Source organism: Dermacentor andersoni, chromosome 7, assembly GCF_023375885.2.
Source record: "Dermacentor andersoni chromosome 7, qqDerAnde1_hic_scaffold, whole genome shotgun sequence".
NCBI lineage: Eukaryota > Metazoa > Arthropoda > Arachnida > Ixodida > Ixodidae > Dermacentor > Dermacentor andersoni.
Window position 1 is genome coordinate 65,645,918 of NC_092820.1, and position 19,789 is coordinate 65,665,706.

General features: G+C 46.3%; 1 long non-coding RNA gene across 2 annotated transcripts in view; it reads left to right on the top strand.

Moving 5' to 3' along the window:
- The first annotated feature begins 4,670 nt into the window (after positions 1 to 4,670).
- The window catches only part of LOC129385762 (uncharacterized), a 143,355-nt gene continuing 128,236 nt past the window's right edge, over positions 4,671 to 19,789 (top strand). For both annotated transcript variants that reach the window (XR_011895688.1, XR_011895686.1), the window contains exon 1: positions 4,671 to 4,791. This is a non-coding gene — a long non-coding RNA (uncharacterized lncRNA). The remainder of the gene's footprint in view (positions 4,792 to 19,789) is intronic.

Here is a 19,789-nt window from a genome sequence, read left to right on the forward strand (position 1 = left end):
TGCTGTCACCCTTTAGACTCGTACCAACTATCGACATACCCTGTCTATTTGCGTACTTCGTCGCGTCCGCATAGACCATGTCCCTCGCATTACGGAATCTTTTGTGGAGAGCTGTCTCTCTTTCGATTCTTTGATCTTGGTGAAACTCTAGGTGCATGTTTCTGGTTATGGGGGGCGCGTGAGCACATGACAAAGCGGCCCTTCGCGCCCTTTGGCGGTGCACCCCTGTTGTCAATGCTGACGCCTGTGCGCATGCGCGTCTCTCCGGGTCTCTAAATATACAACGATTAAGCGCACTACGCTGACGCGGCTTGCATGCTACCATAAAAAGCAGATAGATGTCCCCTTATTTTCCTTGGGATGTCTCTCCGCCCTCCGTTTTGTGCTTCATAGGTTATTGCGATGTCATCTAAGGTGCGCCTCTCCATCAAACTCCGTGTAAGTCTTTCATACTGCGCAACTCTCCGGGCCTCAATAAGTTTGTATAGTGCGTTGTGCACGCCGAGCGCCAGGAATTTCTACTTTGACGTATTTGTCGGAAGTCCCAAGGCTTGCTTAGACGCACTCCTAATAATAAATTCTATCTTGGCATTCTCCGCAGCGTTGAGCTTGACGTAAGGGACCACATATTCGATACGACTGATTACCAATGTGTCTATTAATCGTACAAGATTGTTCTCTTTCATGCCATAGTACCGGTTGGATATCCGCTTTATTAGTTTGATTGTTTGTTGAAGACTATTGTCTAGTAGTCTAATGGTTTCTCCATTATGGCCATTTTCAGATATGCGGACTCCCAGTATTCTCAGGTTCTCTACTGTCGGTAGCGGGGTGCCTTCTACTGTGACCACAATACCCGGCCTTTCTCTAATGCTGTTTCGACCCCAGCATGTGGTCAAATTTTTGCGAGGAGCATCTCAGATCTTTGTTTCTGATGTTGTCTTCGACCGTGTTTAATGCGGTTGGAAGGATCTCTTCCACATGCCCATCGCTTCCGGCAGCCACCCAAAGGGTCATGTCGTCCGCGTATAGGCTGTATCCGAATCCTTCTATCTTTTCGAGTCTCGCAAGAAGACCGACCATTGCCACGTTGAATAGAAATAGATAGCACTGAACCCTGCGGGGTAACCCTATTACCTAGTTTGAGCGCCTCCGATTTAGATTCTCCAATTGAAATCTTTGCTGTACGATCCGCCAAGAAGGCTTTGATTTACGCGTATGTTGACGTTGTATATCCACCTTTTGGAGATTTTGTAGTATTGCCTTGTGCGTGACGGTGCCAAAGGCCTTAGTTAGATCGAGACCTAGTATTGCCTTAGTGTCTAGACTTTTCTCACCCGCATCTATGATCTTATGTTTTAGTTTAAGCATAATATCCTGCGCCAATAACTTTGGTCGAAATCCAACCATGGTATGTGGGTAAAGTCCTCCATTATCCATCTATCTCGTGAGACGTGTGAGAACCACATATTCCATGAGTTTACCGACTCAGGATGTTAGAGATATGGACCTTAAGGTCATCAGTTGTGGTTTCTTTCCAGGCTTCGGTATAAAAATAACTTAGGCTGATTTCCATTGACTTGGAATGCCACCTTGCTCCCAGCAGTTATTCATTTAGTCCGTGAGAGCTCGGATGGATCCATAGCCGAGGTTCCTGAGTGTTTTGTTGCTTATCCCATGAGGTCCTGGGGCAGATTTCGCGTTGAGCCTGGTAAGTTCATATGTGACTTCTGCCTCCGTAATAGGGATATCGAGATCAGGATTCTCGTTGCCTAGGTAATCCGGGAGTCGTTCTTTTCCGCATCTCCAGTGTACATTTTTTGGAGCTCTGGAAAGAACTCTTCTTCTGTACCGTCTTAGCTGAATATAACCTTCTGTAGATTGTGTCTTTGTAAGGTTTTTGTACTGCTGGGGTCGAAGAGGGAATCCGAGAATGTTCCAGGTCTTGGACATTCCTATCTGCCTTTCCATAAACTCGCACGTTGCTTCCCACTTTTGTTGGGTTAACCTATTTGCATATATCTCGATTTTCTTGTTTAATTCTACAATACTCTTCCTTAATTTCCGATTATATTTTTCTTTTTCCATCTTTTAAGCATACTACCTTTCGCTTTCCACATGTGCAATAATCTGTTATCCATCTCTGCTATATCTGCCTCCCCTGGAACAGTTTTGGTAGCTCGTTTAATGCTTTCTTGTGGTTTCTCTGCCCATTTCTCAATGTCCGTTATAGTGTCTTCCATATCTTCTTGACGGATTCTGCTGAAAGAGTCTCATTCTACAAGTTTCAGTTCTTTACCCCTCTTTTTCCTTGGGCCTGCTTGTACCGTTGTGACGACGATGTACGGCCCTTAATGCTTTCTATGGTATATCCTCAAGCCCCGTTTGGCGCGTTAAATTCGCTGGCCACGACTAGCACCTGTTTGTGCGCTACACTCAACGCTTTGCGGAAGGAAGGGCCGAATTAGGGCTTGTGTCGGGGTGTACTGTACATGTTAAGAATAAATAGACTTCCCTCTTTTTTACGGGATGGGTTTATTTCAATGAGGACGGGGTCTATGCCGCGTATACCGTTATCGTGCTTGACAGCCGAGAGGTTTCTGTGTATCTGAGTACAGAGTTTCTTAAAGAGTGGAATGGCTCATAATGTTTTTCGCGAGGGGTTTAGTAGAACACAATGGCTGGGAAGAGGAGATCTAGCGTCTGTTGTAGGACTGCGAGCATATCTGTGCTTCAGATAAAACGTGGGTGTAGTGGGAATGCATGGGCAAAGACCGATGACTACTACTGTAGTATGCACGTGCTTGGTTCGCGACTAGACCACCTACAGCAGGATAAATAAAAACTATGTAATCGCAACAACAAGCTAGAAAGAGAACCTAAGAATGCACAAAAAGCACAGGAACGTTGTAGAAGAGGAGCTAGATAATGTAGAAGAGTTGTGGGCATCAATTACGCAAAGCAACATCTTAAGTGTTCGCTTGCCCATTAAGTAGAAAGGTGGCATGCTACTGGTGTTTGTACAGTAAAATCTATTGTCTCAATATCGAAAATCTGCTTAACCTCAACACCAATTATTTAGGAAGCAGAATAACGTACCACTTCGTCCGGACATGGACAGTCTCTGAATATACAATGATTAAGCGCACTACACGGACGCGGCTTACATGCCACCATAAAAAGCAGAACCATTGCCTTTGCATAAAAACTCAGGCACTGAGCAAGGGTGAGTGTGGATGTCTGGGAGAGTGCCGCAAGGGATAGGAAATAGTTTTAGCAGCTTGACGATTGTCGCTGACGCTCAGGCCATCCTCTTAATGGGAACACAAGCACGCGATCCCACACCATTCATGCACGCAGCAGGAGGCGACTGACTGACCGAGGCGTGACCGCACATCCACTTAGCTTTGGTGTTTTGAGGCCCATGCACGTTGAGCGTGTCTCTTGGAGAAATCATGGTGCCTTAGCAGTGCCTGCTTTATATTTAAGGCAGTATTAAATGAGATGTGAGCGTACCGTATAAGACAGTCACCTACAGCGGCCGAACGGAGGTTCTTATTATTTTTTTTCCTATGCCATAGCCATCAATAACAAGAATGTCTCTTTCGCTTCTTCGTCGGGCTCGTATAACGACGCGCAGACACAGACGGCGCTTGTCGTTCGATGGAGTTAAATGATCCACCTACAAATGGTCCAGGCAGGCAGCCTCCTCCGCTTGCTCTGCGATTAACACGTTTGCTAGAACACGATTCGCAAACGCCCCTTCAACGAGTGTGCTTAGTTTCTTTCGGCGCTGAAGGCCGCTGCATCGAGGTGGCCGTTGTAAACGTCGTTTTTCCAGACGCTGCTGTGCAGCCGTCTTCGCAGCTGGGCCTTCCGCGCTGAGTAGCACCGCTATGGTTACTGCCACAGCTCCTCCTTGTACGCCACAGTCAGCTGCTGGCGCAGCGAACATGACGCCTTCGCCAAATAGGAATGCTCCTCGGCAAACGGGACGAGCATCCCACGCTGTCTCCCAGATACATGCGGCCCCAGTCGTCCGTCCTTATGAGGCGACGCCAATTTCAGCGCATAAACAAGCCTAACACAAAAGCGAAGAGAACCAAGATATTTTCATAACGGCCGGCACGTGACCTAGCGACGAAAGAAAGAAAACAACTCAAATAAAGTTAGAAGACTAGTGGGTGCCTGTGTCGCCAGCTCACAATTATTACTTAAAATTGAATTTGAACGTGTTTTATGCAAACCAAGGTTTTTTTATGAAGCTAACATGTTTTAATTACTCTATCGTCCCCAAAGTACAAACAAAAATGATGGCGTGAGCTTCCGGCAGACAGCTGCTTGTTGAATGGTCCCCCTTGCCCCGCCCCGTTCCGCTCTTTCTTCGAGTGACGTAATCCAGACGTGACAGCCACAGCGAACCGGTTCCTAAGCGAACCGTTACATAATACGGCTCCAGGTGTTTGCCAGGAATAATAGCATCAGGAGGCCACTTGTTCCTTAAATGTGTTTTTATACCCCTCCGCCGTGCACCTGCATATATTTCTACATATGTTTCTGCAAGTTGACATTTACAGATTACCTGCTACAAAGGTGGTCATAAAAATAAACGTCGTTGCAGCAATATCTTAAGAAAAATGCTCAATCACCCACTGTATTTCTGTAACTTATGTCTTGCAATGCGGCTTTGGCATCAGTGGTCTACAAGTCATGTATTCTGTAAGACTTGCACTCTTGGCCAGTTTGGTTGTCGCAACAGCAGGCACATACACTCTGGAGGATCTAAAGCATGTAAGCATTTATTATTTACAGAAGTATTACTCTACGTGTACGGAAAGTTTCTCAAAACGTAATTCGTCGGTCCTGTACAAATATCAGAAGTTGCTGACTTCGCTACGAAAACAATTGCCTGAACGATATAAACACATTTTTGCAGCAATACAATGGAGTTTTTTTTTTCTGATAAAAATGCCTCTATTTTGGAGACCGTGTTCAGTTCTTGCTTGTTTAGAGAGCTGTTAAGTCGCAGTGGGAACGTCAAGATAACGGCAAAAGAAAAGAAGTTTACCCAAAGAGGGCAAAAGAAAATGACAGTTTCTGCCAAATTCAGGCTCTGAAAGGGATATCTGCATTTAGCGTTACGCTTGAGCGGCTGGTACGATGTTTTTACAATACGCGTGCACAACATGGCGTGACGCAACACGAGTAACACCTGCCACTGCGCAATAGGAACAATGTTTTGGTAGAGACCAGGCGCCTAGGACACTCGCATTAGGACAAAAGGCAACGGCGCCGTCATCGGCGTCGCCTTACCGGGTGCACTAGGTGCGACTGACAAAGAAATGTATGCATTTGTTAGCGCCCAATGAAAGAAAAAGGTAGATTGAGCTTGAAGTTTATTGTCCGCTCCAACCAGATCAGTGATGCACTGCCGTATGGTGTGTACACAACTTCTAATCGGTAGCTCCTAGGTGTCTGAGCAGCAATGCCACCCTGAAAAGCCAGCACACATTGAGACCATCGGCGCGCGCGCTATGTGGTGTAAGTGTGCGGGGGCCAAGCAGGAAGCGTGGCTTGTCGTTTCCGACGTTGGCATTTCTCGCAACTGGCCACGTAACGTCTAACGGAACGAGCGAGACAACGCCAAATGAAGTGGCACTGAACACGGTCGTACGTGCGGGATGTGCCGAGGTGTTCAGCAGTTGGTTCGTCACGAAACTGATGCATAACAGTGGAACAGGGAAGTTTCACTGCTACGAGAAGCAAATCAGGGCTGTCGGGCTGGATATTAGGACGGTTTGATGTTACACTCGCGCGTAAGATATTGCGGGACGCTAGAGCGGATGACAAAACGGCCATCCGCGCCCTCTGGGGGCGCACCCCTGCTGTCGATGACAACGCCTGTGCGCATGCGCGTCGCTCCAGGACTGCCAGCGTGCATGTTTCCACGCTTCCTCCTTGCACGCCGGCGACATCCGAATCAAGCCAGGTGGTGCTCATCTTGTGGTTGGCGCTGGGGCGACTTCGACGGGCAAAACTATGTGAAGCGCGAGCTCGCGCGCACCACTACGGCCGCTTTTTGTCAAGTCACGAGCGCGGACACATAGGGCCCGGTGAAGAACGCCACGTATCATTGTTTTTCTGCGCTGCGCATTTTCGTGGACAATCATCGTTGTTTCTTTCTTTTTACGAACCGGGCGTTCTCCCGCAAAACGGCGTGGCAGAAAACGCGCTGTATAGGAGACAGTCAAGATGAAAATGAACTGGTGATTTCAGTTGTACAAACCAAGTTTTGCCCATCGAAGCCGCCACAGCGCCAATTGTAAGAGGGGCACCTCGCGGCTACATTCGGATATCACCGGCGCGCAAACACGAAGCATGGAAACATGCACGTTTGCAGTGCCGGAGGGACGCGCACGCGCGCAGACGTCCGTCTCGACAACAGAGGTGCGCCGCTAGAAGGCCTAAATGGCCGGTTCGATACGCGCTTGATCGCCCCGCAATATATTTTGGGCGAGTATACCATCCAAGAGGACGAACATGTGTAGTGACGCGCCCTTAGGCGCCGATTTAAGACGATCGGTCAGCGATCGCAAGGAAGCATCCATGCGTTGCCCGTCTTGAATCTGCAGGAACTGAGACATCGAGAGGACGCATGGGGCCAGGCCGATGTCTCATGCGCCAGGTTGGTTGAGAGGGTAACGAGACAAGCAGTCGGCGTCTTGGTGCAGACAGGTAGACTTGTACGCAAGCTAGAAAGTAACGCCCAATGACTAAGCCGTCCCTTGGGATCTTTCAGTGAAGAAAGCCAACAGAACGCGTAGTGTTCAGTGTCGACACGGAAAGGCCGGACATACAAGTAGGGACGCCATTTTGCGACTGCCTAGTGGAGAGAAACGCAATTATACTCTGCAAATAGTAGTAGCTTTCCGATTATGACAGCAAATGACTGACGTACGCAAGAACGTAGTCTATGGGCAGTTATTGTTTGCCAAAGGCTCATGCGTAGTTATTGTTGGGCCAAGGCTACGTCGACGCGATGGGTACTGTCGACCATTCGCGCTTCTGCAGAAGCAGCAAGGTCGAAATGGCCGAAGATTGGTGAATTGGTTAGAACGGCCATTACTTGAGAGAATGCGTCAGCTTCTAGAGGACACCAACAAAACGCAATATCTTGATTGAGAATGTCGATCAGAGGGCGTGCGAGGGCCACAAAGCGTTTTGCGAAATGATGGAACTATGAGGATGGCACCACAGAACGAAGTTGCAGCCGCATTTAGAAGTCGGGTGAACCGTTACCTTATTCGGCGGTTTATGGCTTGTTCATACCGCCCACATTTTTATAGATGGTATCTACAGTGCAGACGTTTGCGTAAACAAGCAGGTATAAAGCGTCGTCTGCAATGCCTTTTAACACGTACGCAACTTTTTCCGACTCAGACATGCGGTCGTGAACCTTGCGGCAAAGATCCAAGACGTCCTTAATAAAGACGACGTACGCCTCTGTAGACGCCTTAGGTCGAGTCGCCAGTTCTTTTTTGGCAGCAAGCTCGTGACCAAATGCGTTGGCGAATAGGTCGCGGATCTACAACTTCAATGTGTCTCAGCTGGTAATACTAGCGTCCTGCGTCTCGAACCATACCCGTGGTGTTGCACCAAGATAGAAGAAAAAATTTGTGAGCATGAGAGTCGTACCTATAGTCTCCGGTCACACCTTCGTAAAGGTTGATACACTCGTAAATGTCAACGTTAGCTTGGCCGCAGAACATGCCAGGATCCCAGGCAAGAGGCATATGTATATATATGGGAGGCACGGGAGGTGCGGGGAACGAAGACGATGCTCCTACCCCAGAAGACATGATCGCAGCTGCGATTGAGCGGCCGCTGCGGAGCTCCGTGGGGGTACAGGGAACAACGCTACCTCCACCAAAAATGTTACTTAAAAGAAAAACAGGACCTTATTATGTACAGGGTACATTTACATTAGGATTCTAAGCTTTCATCAAATTGATGGAGAGGTCGCATGCAAAATGACACCGTTCTCTTCGTCATTTTTTATAGCGACGGGTCTTTCCTTTCGCCTGCAGTAAACGCGTAGCAATACGTTGTGTACTAGATTGCGTTGTGTTGTCGGGCTGTCTGCAGAATCCATGCTCACAATGCATAAAATGCACTATTGCTAAGGGTGTATGAGCATATGTTTCCACATTACATGATAAAGGAGCGTGTATGCGGTGCAATTGAGAGAAATATGCTAATAGCCTCATACGCCACACTATGCTCTGCATTTTTGCACGGGAAACAGTTCAGGCATTTTTAACATGCGGGGAATTGGTGAAGCAGGCGTGCTAAGCATTCACCATACGAGGGTCGACGCCGAATATAGTACAATACCGGCCCGACCCGCGGTTTAGGTGGAGCAGGCGTTAAGCACTCCGCATACGTGGGCCTATTCCGAAGAGAGTTCAATGCCGGTCCGACCCACAGGGGAGGTGAAACAGGCGTTAAGCACTCCCCATACCTGGGCCGATGCCGGAGATAGTGCAATGGAGGTGCAGTTCTCCATTAAAGAGCCCACATACACAGCTTCGCTTCTCATCCTTATTCACAGAGTGGAAGGGGACTGAGTTTTTTTCTCATTTTTTCTCTCTCCCTTGCCTATAGAATCACTTTACCCCTCTCCCAGTACAGAGTATCCAACAAGATGGAAATAATGTCTGGTTAAGCTCCCTGTCCTTTGTTTCGCCTTTCTCGCTCTATCTCCATAGCTGGCCCCAGGGACTCGTCATAGTCCTAAGCACCATTCATTACCCGGCATTTAATGCATAAGAAACAACCACATGGGCACCTTCAGCGGCAAGCCACGCGATTGGCGGCACCATATGAATATTTGCTCGAAGCAAGACGGAGGCCGATGCCTACACCAAATTACTTAATTGCCATTGCCTCTAATGGAGACATCATTATGGAGAGCTTGGCTCATTGATATGTCTGTGTATGTGTATGCGTAGCGAGAACAGAAGTTTCGTGTGGTTGGACACCTACATAATCTTGTGTCGTGCACCCTTACTTGTTTCATATTAAACCTGTTTTCTCGTCACGTCTGTTTAGTGTCCGCCCTCTCTCTGAAGGGCTTGACATTTCATACATTTCATAATATTTCACTAGCCTGCCAAGTTTTACTTGCCTCGTGACGTAATAATGCGAACAGCATTCTTTGCCTACTTCAGCCGTTTTGAGCCTGTGTTTATGTATGTATGTATGTATGTATGTATGTATGTATGTATGTATGTATGTATGTATGTATGTATGTATGTATGTATGTATCCGCTTACGCTGGTCCAATGTCCCAAGCACTAGGTATGTCTTCTTCCTCGTGATGTCACCGTGGGCGTCCCTCTGTCGATATTCCAGCTTATCAATATCTTACTCATGTCATGTAGTCGTCGCCACGCCTTCTACCCCATTCTAGTGACGCAAGTTTTCTGATAGCTTGGGCCAATAGGTGTAGGTTCGTGGTCGTGGTGCCATTGTGGTCGTAAACTCGCCGTTATTATTCCGACACTCGACATGTCGCCGTCGTACAGTCTTTATGCATTGCCTGTCACACCGCACTAGGGATGCAGTCGTGGCCTTTCAATCGTAGTCATTCCAGATTGATGATGTCACTCTCGTCTTGCTGCCATCGTCACACCTTCTACTCCGACCCAGTGGTCCAAGTCATGATGCCATTGTGGTCATTTCGTCGTCGTGATTTCAGCTTTGTCATCGGACTTTCGGCGTGCTGTAGGCATCATGCTATCATGATCACAGAGTGGTCGTCATGCTGTAGTCGTCACGATGTCGTCTTATCATTGTCATACTTCTGTAACGTCATCTCATTGCAGTCATGTGGTCGCTGTCATACCGCATTCGTTATCCCGCTGACGTCAATCTTTCTTTATTATATTCAAATCACATTGTTGTCATTGAATCGTGATTACGCCGCCATTGTCATGCCGTCATCGTCAGACAGTCGCTATGACGCCTGCATTGCCAGACCATCATCCTAATGCCGTCGTAGTCGTCTGTAATATAGACTGCTGCGTTGTTACCGGACCGTTCTAATGCCGTCATTATCACGCCATCGTCGTCACATAGGTTTTGTGATAGAGTTATCGTCACGCAATTGTCATCATACAGATGTCATCATCCCTTTCTCCTCATGATTTCATGCCATCGTCGTCACTACATTGTTGTTATGCATTCGTTGTTATACGGTCGTCGGGATGCAATTGCAGTCGTACTCTGGTCCTCATTGTAGCTGCGCCATGCGATTCTTGTCATACCATCGTCGTAATACGGTTGCTATCATGCCATCACCGTCACGCGGTCGTTTGTGCATTTTCATCACTTCAGTATTGTCATGCCATTGTCGCCATGCCGTCATCGTCACACACTATTCGTCACTCAATGACGTCACTACTTGTTCATTATTGTATTCTAATCGTACAGTCGACATTGAATCGTGCTTATGCCACCGTTCTGATGCCACTGTTGTAAGTACCTTTTCGTCACAGACTAAACCTTGCTCCATTGTCATGCTATGTTGGTCGTGCCACCGACGTTATTCCAACTTATCAAACTGGTTGTCATCATACCATAGTCGTCATATAGTCAACGCCACCTGACTGCCCGCATGTCAGCCTCGTCACCTATCGATATCTGATCATCGTCACGTCGTAGTTACACGCCTTTGCCCTTCGATCAATATCATTCTTTCTAATTCATTCCATCATCACCACGTCGGTATCATACAGTTGTCCTCATGCCTCCACAATTAAGGGCAACTTTAAGAAGCGAGTACCATAAAAAGGGGGATGATTTCGGATTATGTGGCGTACAGTGGAAGCACCTCTAAAGTCTCATAATTACAACTACACGTGTTCACTAAATATGGCTTCAGTAATATGACCTGTCGCTACATTGCTTGATTATCACTCGCATTACCGTTCACAGTCACCGTGAGATGAGTTATGCCGTAATTTGTAGGCGATCAGGAGATAGACTACATGCTTCTAACCTTTGTAAAATATTTATGTTTTGGGGGTTGAAGCATTTGCACTCTTCGACGAAGAAAGTTCGCTCGATTGGAACCAGAAGAACTTGATAGAAAACGCAGAAATGATCTTGCCAAAGGCGTGAAGATTATTCAATTTAAAAGGAACTTCATTAGCCTGAGTATCGATTGAAACATGCCACAGACGGTCAACATGATGGGGAGAGCGTGTCAGTGTCGCCCGACACAGTCTGCGAAAGCTACGAAAATCCGTCTGAAGAACCTAACGGTAACAATTAAAGGAAAAAGAAACCACCTTAATGCGCCTCTGTATTCCATTGTAAGGGTAGTCCACGGGCAAGGGTGGGACTGCAGTGAATTGGCAACAGCCCTTAACCTTCCGTTGGCGAGGCGTTCAGCGTTTTCGCCTTAAGTACTACATCTGAGTCCTTGAATTATCATGTTAGGGGTGTTTTTCTCGCAAGGTTCCATCAAGCAGTGAATCGTTGCCGCGAGATACTACAACATTGCTAGCCGCATGGTGCGCTGTGTGAAAATAAGCTCGTGTGGAGCCTTTGAAAATTACTTTGATCATTGTACGATGTCGAGAGAACCAGAAAGATAGTTTCGAGCCAAAACAATTAACCTTTTAAACAGGTATTAAACTGTAATTACAAAAATTAATAATTACAAACAATTGATTTGTTGTCAGGTGGTGGTTTTGACACGTACAACCCAAGGGTATATTTTTCCTTCAAAGGACAATGCCTACGGTTGCTAGTAAAATGAGCAATCTCATCTAGCACAATTTGGAGGCTGCAGTTTGTTTCATCTGCCCCGGAAATCCATCAATTGCAAATACTGGTCGAAGCATTTCTATTATTCGAGGCAATGGTAGAGTTCATGTTACTGAACTCCTCTTTCAGAATAGGCGTCCTTAAGAAAAAAATACACATTCATGTCAGTTTTGCGAACAGTCTAGGTGCACCAACCACCACCGTCTGGCTAACAGCCTCCTTGATATGAGTGGTATGGGAGGTGAAGTATTCTGAAGAAACTTGTATCCTAAACAACCTTTCACCTTTACCTCCGTAAGTTCACTGAACCTTGTCCACCACACTTGAGTCATTGATAGCATTTTCATGCGTGTAGTACTTAGCAATGTAATTGAAGTTTTTAGCAATCCATAGCACTTAGTACTGTAAATAATGGGGAATGATCACTCTAGTGCCCCACTTAGTGCACTCTAAATCTACAACCTGCTTACGCGGACAACATGTGATGCTATGTCATCTTCTCTGAGTCTTGAAATTAGGGACTGAAGATAAGAAAAAAAAATACGACAAGGTGCCGGAATTCTGTTTCTCCACGAATTTTATTTGCAAGTTCGACTGCTTCTACAGCGAGAATTAAATCAATAACTCTACGTTGTCTCTATTGTATGCACTTTCGGGAGCGAAAATGAAACAATTAGTAAGCTAAAGAAAAATTTTACACATATGAAAAGGCAATTCCAGGGGTTCTACAGGCGAGGTGCCTTGATTAGGTGAATTGTTTCGATCCTTAATAGGTAGAGCAGCAAGCTGTCATATATAGCTTTGCCGTGCTCAGGGGTTTCTCTTGGAAGCATGCAGTCGTTTAGTGTAATGGCTGAGCTCTGTAGCGCTGCAAGACTGATTCTTGTCAGTTGCGATAGGCCAAGACATATCCATGGTGAGCTGTGGCTGGCTCGCCTGTCTCGCAAGTTCCACAGGTTTGGTGAAGCGACTTGTCAGGGTATTTGGCTCTGAACGGAGGTGTGACTGTCGTGCCGGCACGCAGACGGCGGAGTGCCACTCATTCTCGGCATGGCATCCCATGAGGGAGGGCATCGTGGCCTTCGGGTAGAAGTGCCTCTAGAGCAAACTGTCTATGCTGTCGGAGCCACAGGTGACCATGGACAGCATCTACATCTTCTGCCGATCTGTCCACAACGGAAGTGTCGCAAGGAGAATGGGGGGGGGGGTGTAAATTTGATCCCCTCATGAGCGCATCCGATCGCTCATTCCCTCCTGTGTCTTTATGACTCGGCCGCTTCTGCGTGGATGGCATTTGCCAAAGGGCGCACACCACCCTTTCTCAGTTCGCGTACGGCGTCTTGCCAATCCATGTATAAGTGAAAAAGGCTGCAATGCTCGTGGCGACCATTTCCGGCTTCTTGGGCCTGCTGTGCCATAGCTTGTAGCTCGGCACCGATCTTGCTTATATGGCGTGCTATGAGAAGTTGTGGTGTTGCTATCCTCGCTCTTCGTCCAGTCAGTGCTGGCATGATTCTTTGAAACAGCAGCATACGTGTAAATGCATTGAGATGTGTTATCGTTAAGGATGGCTCTGCAGTGACAATAACGCCTCCGACTTCGTTATTTTTAAACCACGTTGGGTGTGGGGCTTAACACTTGCAGCCATCACGGCAGTCATTGTGCCGAAGCTGTCGGAAGAAGAGGAGCTTGTGGATTCCTCCACACCTGGTCTAGTATTCTTCTTCCTCAAGACGTAGAAGCGAGCCGCTGCACCTGGGCACGTCCTGCGACCTCCCCTAGTTCTTCAAGCGTGTTAGTTTGTGCCTCCGAATAAAGTGTGTCGTTTGGAGTATGCTTCGGCAAACCATACGCTATAGATATACTTTCATAATGAGTTGCATCGAGACAACGACGCATCGTTACCGTGGTTTGCGTGAAAGGGCATCTGTACAGAATTGTCGACATAATGAGATTTGTTGTCATGATAACTAGGGTGCCTCCTCTGAGACCCCCTTCCTACTCGTGATCTTTCGTGGGAGCCCTTGTGTTGCTTGGGCGCAGCTCTGTGTCTGCTGAAGCCACGCAGTGTTGTTGCCTGTGTCTGATGTAGTGAGCCCTTAGCTTCTGTGGAGGTACAGGAGGTATTCAGAGACATGGATTCGGAAGAATTGGGGATAAGGGTTAATGAAGAATGCCTTAGTAACTTGCGATTCGCTGATAATATTGCCTTGCTTAGTAACTCAGGAGACGAATTGCAATGCATGCTCACTGACCTAGACCGCCACAGCAGAAGGCTGGGTCTAAAAGTTAGTCTGCAGAAAACTAAAGTAATGTTTAACAGTCTCGGAAGTGAACAGCAGTTTACGATAGGTAGCAAGGCACAGGAAATGGTAAGGGAATATATCTACTTAGGGCAGGTAGTGACCGCGGATCCGGATCATGTGACTGAAATAATCAGGAGAATAAGAATGGGCTGGGGTGCGTTTGGCAGGCATTCTCAGATCATGCACAGCAGGTTATCCGTCTTATTACCCTTATTAGCCTCAAGAGAACTTATTATCCCTCAAGAGGAAAATGTAAAACAGCTGCGTATTACCAGTATTCAAGTACCTCGCAGAAACCTTGAGGCTTACGAAAAGGGTTCTACTTAGATTGAGGACGAGGCAGCGAGCTATGAAAAGAAGAATGATAGGTGTAACGTTAAGGGGAGGGGAATAAGAAGAGAGCAGATAGGGTGAGGGTACAAACGCGAGTTAATGACATCTTAGTTGAAATCAAGGAAAAGAAATGGGCAGGGAATGTAATAAGGAGGGAAAATAACCGACGGTCATTGAGGGTTACGGACTGGATTCCAAGATAAGGGTAGCGTAGCAGGCGGCGGCCGAAAGTAATGTCAGCGGATGAGATTAGGAAGTTTGCAGGGACAACATGGCCATAATTAGTACACGACGAGGATAGTCGGAGAAGTATGGGAGAGGCATTTTCCCCGCTGTGGGCGTAGCCAGGCGCATGATGACGATGATGATGATGATGGCTTCTGTGGTACTGTAATTTTTAGATCGGGATTCCTTGCGTTTCCCGCACATTCACTATGGCTGTTAATTCTTCCCTCATCTTCTTTGGACCAAGCACAATATACTGAGATTTTCAAGGGGAAGGAGAGAACCTGAGTGCTGAAAGATGAGATTGAGTGAGCAACTACTTTATTAATCCAAAAGGTGAGGGGTAAGGGAGGCCCGTGTCTAGAACTTCTTGGATGGCACCTTGCTGTACAGCATGTGGCCCTCCCGTGGGTCATACTGTGATTTTGTCTGGATATATAGAGTTTTCAACCTATAGTTTCAAGAATATATGGCAAGTAGTGCATGACTACGTTAAAACATAATACCGGACAGCACTGTGCTTTGCGGAACCATACGTGTGACGTAATGAAGCGCAGAGAATAGGTCTCCTACCTTCACTGGAAGCGTGCGGTTTGTCAATATTCATGTGCTGTATGTCGCTATGCGACCTGCTAGTCCTACTGCGCGCATTTGTTGCAACATAGCGCCTACTCCTACGTTGTCAAATTCCTTGTGGATATCAACGGTGGCTAGCATACATGGTCATTGCAAGCAGTCGGAGCTGAGATGTTCTGCATAATAAAGAGGCCGTCTTGCGCCGACAAGCTAACACGGAAGACTATTTGTGTATGTTGAAGTTTTTGTTCACTTCGAGAAAGCACTGAAACTTTTCCGCCACAATTTGTATTTCATAATCTTCCCCACATGGTGGCATTACAATGAATCGCTAGAGAATCGTTCCACTTTTTCTGTACAATTCCGGATTCCCACACACCATTTAAAAGGTCAAGAAAGTCCGTCATTGCTTCATCTGGGAGAATGTGGTTTGTCGTATATGTCAAACCGTCAGGTCGAGGTGCACCTCTGCCATTCAGTTTCATAAGCGCTACGGAACTCCGCAGTAGTGAACGGATGATCAAGCATATGTGTTCCATCGTTAATCTGCCGAGCCTCGACAGTTGATCTATTGGCTGTTGTAGTCGGAAGGACGAGAGGGGAAACTGGATAACTAGTTGAGCAGCGAAATCTTGCTCTTATAGTCCCTGTTTGAGGGCAATGCTCCGCGCGGGTTGTTTTGTATGCGTGATATAATAAAGTTCTGTGCTAGGCACCATCACTGGGAAGGGTTAGTACGATACTTTAGTCCACTGCATCTAAGATGCCATCGCGAACGGCTAAGCTCCTTCAGTACCTTCGGGCTTTTGCACGATTATGAATGATGCGAAATCAAAAATTTTTAAAGCGGCGTTTCACTTGCTGTTGTGCCCTAAGTCATGAAGCTGAGATTCAGCATGTACATGTCCGGGGCAGGGTCTTTCCACCATGTAGGCGTTGTCTTTGTAGCCTTCTGCATTGGTATATTTAGTTTCTCCAGGAAAGAACCCGTGTCATCCACGTACACCTTGTGGAAGCGGACTCACTTTCACGTGGATGTCGTTCCATTCTTTCTGTAGGTCAGACTGATATTGTCTATGCCAAGGAGAATCCCACGGTGGTCATATCCGTGTCTATTCCATTCGCATTGCCAGCGTAAGCGCAAGTGTTGCGACGTGCCCGTGAAATCTGGTGTGCTGCCCATTTAGGGCTTGCCAAATGTAGACGCCACGGAGATGTTGAAGTGGCTTTTCTCCAATGCAACTATAAGTGCTCGGTGACATACTGTGTCTATTCTGTAGCCACAATGGCTATATGGCGCATTGAAATCACCAGCTATAAGGATATGTCTTGCGGGACATCTCTGTTTTAGATTCGACACTCAACTCATTACACCCAACTTCTCTGGGTTTTCAACCAGGTCGTATATAAACTGAAGCAACTGTAAGACTGAAATTTGCGAATGTCGCAGCATCTAGAACTATCTAGCGGTGAGGTGTGTGCGCAAATCTTGAGTGTAAGTCTGAGATTACGGAATGTGCTTGTCGAAAAACAGACCAGCTAAGCTTCTAGCAGTGACGTTTGAGTCCACGTGGTGGCCCTTCAGCTTGCGTGGTATACTAGGTTCAAAGTATTTCTTATAGCCAGACAACTGCAGTGTTAGTGGTGCGTCCATTTCTTAAAGGAGGAACACGGAAATTCGGTTGCCTTTTAGGCGTAAGAAGAGTTCTGTATGTGTTAGAGTTGAACTCTAACAACGCATTTCTTACAGTTGCACTGCAACGAACGCGTTGGGTAATGAATGGTATCAGGGGACAAATTCACGTTGAAGCTCGGACTGTGGCTGGAAGATAACGTTACCGGGGAGCCGCTAACCCTGCTTCACCTCCTGTTTCCGTGAGACTGGCAGCAGTAAGCATGCCGGGTTGGGTCTGTGTCTTCAGCACTAGAATACGAGATGCCAGTTTGCGGATCGTATGCTGCATAGTCATAGGCATAGTCATAGGCTTTTTTGGCGCTCTTTCCAGTATGCCTGTGCATCAAGACAGTCCTCTGGTAATTTCCGTAGACCTGTCTCGTCCGTGTTTCTTGGTTCGGCTACTATCGATGAAAAAGATTGGTAAACGCGCATCTAAGGCTAGTTTGGTAATTGACTGGCGGCGTGTGAGTGACGGCTACGTAGCTTGCTTGCGGCAGATGAGAAGTTCGCGCTTGTATTGTGGGCAGCTTTGATCACCCGTAACATCTTCGCCTTGGCAATGTGGACATCATCACGTCACAGTGCTGCAGATTCCGCCTGCATTGTGCGTTTCTTCGAATCTACCACTTCGTGCTTCATGTGGGTAAATGTTCGCTTTGTGACCACTCCTTTGACAGCACGAAAACAATATTGGCGTTGTCCGAAAAGCTTCCACATGATGCGCCATATACTCCATGCGTACGTGACGTGGGAGGTTATTTCCCCCAAACACACCAAGAGCAGGCTGCTTTTATTTTACCAAACCGTTCGTCATTCAAAATTTGTGGCCCGTCTTCCAGGGGGCGAATTTTATCTCGAATGTCTTCGTCGGTACATTCTGTGCTTGTATATATATATATATATATATATATATATATATATATATATATATATATATATATATATATATATATATATATATATATATATATATATATATATATTAAAGCATTTTTATTACAAACGTTACATTGACGACGTTTTTCTGATTTGGCCTCGTGTGGAACAGGAACTGCTTTCTTTCATATCTGACTTTAACAATGCCCATCCATCCTTATCATTTTCTCACACGTATTCTGCATCTACTATTACCTTCCTCGACGTCAGCGTTTCAGTGCTAAATGATAATCTACTGCCCTATACAAAAAGCCGACAGATAGACGTCAATATTTGCACTTCGATAGCAGTCACGTTAAACATTGCAAGACTAGCATTCCTTATAGCCAAGCCTTACGTTTTAAAAGAATTTGTTCTGAGCAATCAGAGTTTCAAAAGAAGTTGCGGTACCCTAAAAACCGCTTTAGCCAAACAAAATTACCCACCACAAATAATTTACGATGCAATAAAACGCGCAGACGTGCATGACCGAAGGATGCTCCTTTGCATTAAGAACAAACCGACTCCCTCACCCCAGACAAATCTTGTCCTAAGCCACACTGCGTCAGTCTCAAGCGTTTCGCATGTATTAAAGGAACACCACAATATTCTAAGGAAAAGTGTACCCCTCAAAAACATATTCTCTGATCCGCCTAAAGCAGTATACCGTAAAGCTAGAAATATTCGAGATATACTAGCATCATCATCTAAGACTGACTGCCCTGATGCCATCGGATGCCATCCTTGTCGAAAACCGCGATGTAAAGTATGCCCCTACATGGTCACATCGCATCAGGTTACTAGTACGTCTTCAAATTTTTGTTTAAAAATCGAAGGCGATTTCGACTGCGACACAAAAAAACGTAATATACATGCTTGAATGTACGCTCTGCAAAAAACGGTACATCGGACAAACAGAAGGGCTTTTCAGATTCCGCTTTAACAATCATAAATCCCACGCTAACACGTTGCCCAACCTGCCCATCTCAAGAGATGTGCATCTTCCTGACCACTCATTTGATAAACTGAGAGTCACGTTGCTTGAATCGGGATTTCGTTCAAATTATGATAGAGAAGCCCGCGAATCCTTCCTTATCTATAAGTTTGATACCGTCGCGTGTGGTATGTATGAATGTGTAGGAATATTGAGTTGTGTCTTTGTAGCCCGTCACTTGTCCCTTCTTCTACTAGTACATCGCTATTCCCCCTTTTCTGTTTCTGTGTTTGCTTAATAACATAGCACATATTGAGCACATATTGATGTTTTGTTGTCACGTGGCAATTGGCTTTTACAGTTCATTTCGGTGCGTTTTTATGCTTTGTATTTTAGATGATACGTTTGCAATCGCCATTGGTCTATACACGTGTCAGCTATCCTTTGAACGATTCAGATGCATTTTGTTCGCCCATTTTATTCGTTTTTCATGTAAACTTATCTTCATTTGGTTGATAGACACATGTATATTAACTGTAATGGCACCATGCAATGTATTCTGATGAAGGCCGGACCCCGGCCGAAACGTCAATAAACCGCTTCATACGCGCGTCTACTTCACTGTATGTGCATATATATATATATATATATATATATATGTAATGTATGGCGCTTTTGGTCGCGTCCCTCCCTGTAGCTGAGCAGGATCGCATTGGAATAGGGCCGAGTTTCTCTATCTTCACAAATGATTTCGTTACTACGCTGGCAGGAATGCCCACGGGAATGCTGTTTGCACCAAGCTGTTTGCGAATATTGGCCGGTATTTTGCTATTGAGACGTTCTTTGAGCTAGGCGTTCTGCACGGTGTATGGTATCACCGGAACCGACGCTGCGGACTTGGGTCTGATTATTACGGTGGTGGTGTGCTTGAAAACCTCATTAGGGTAAAGGTTCGATATTTGTATGGCTTTCATGGCCTGCGCACGT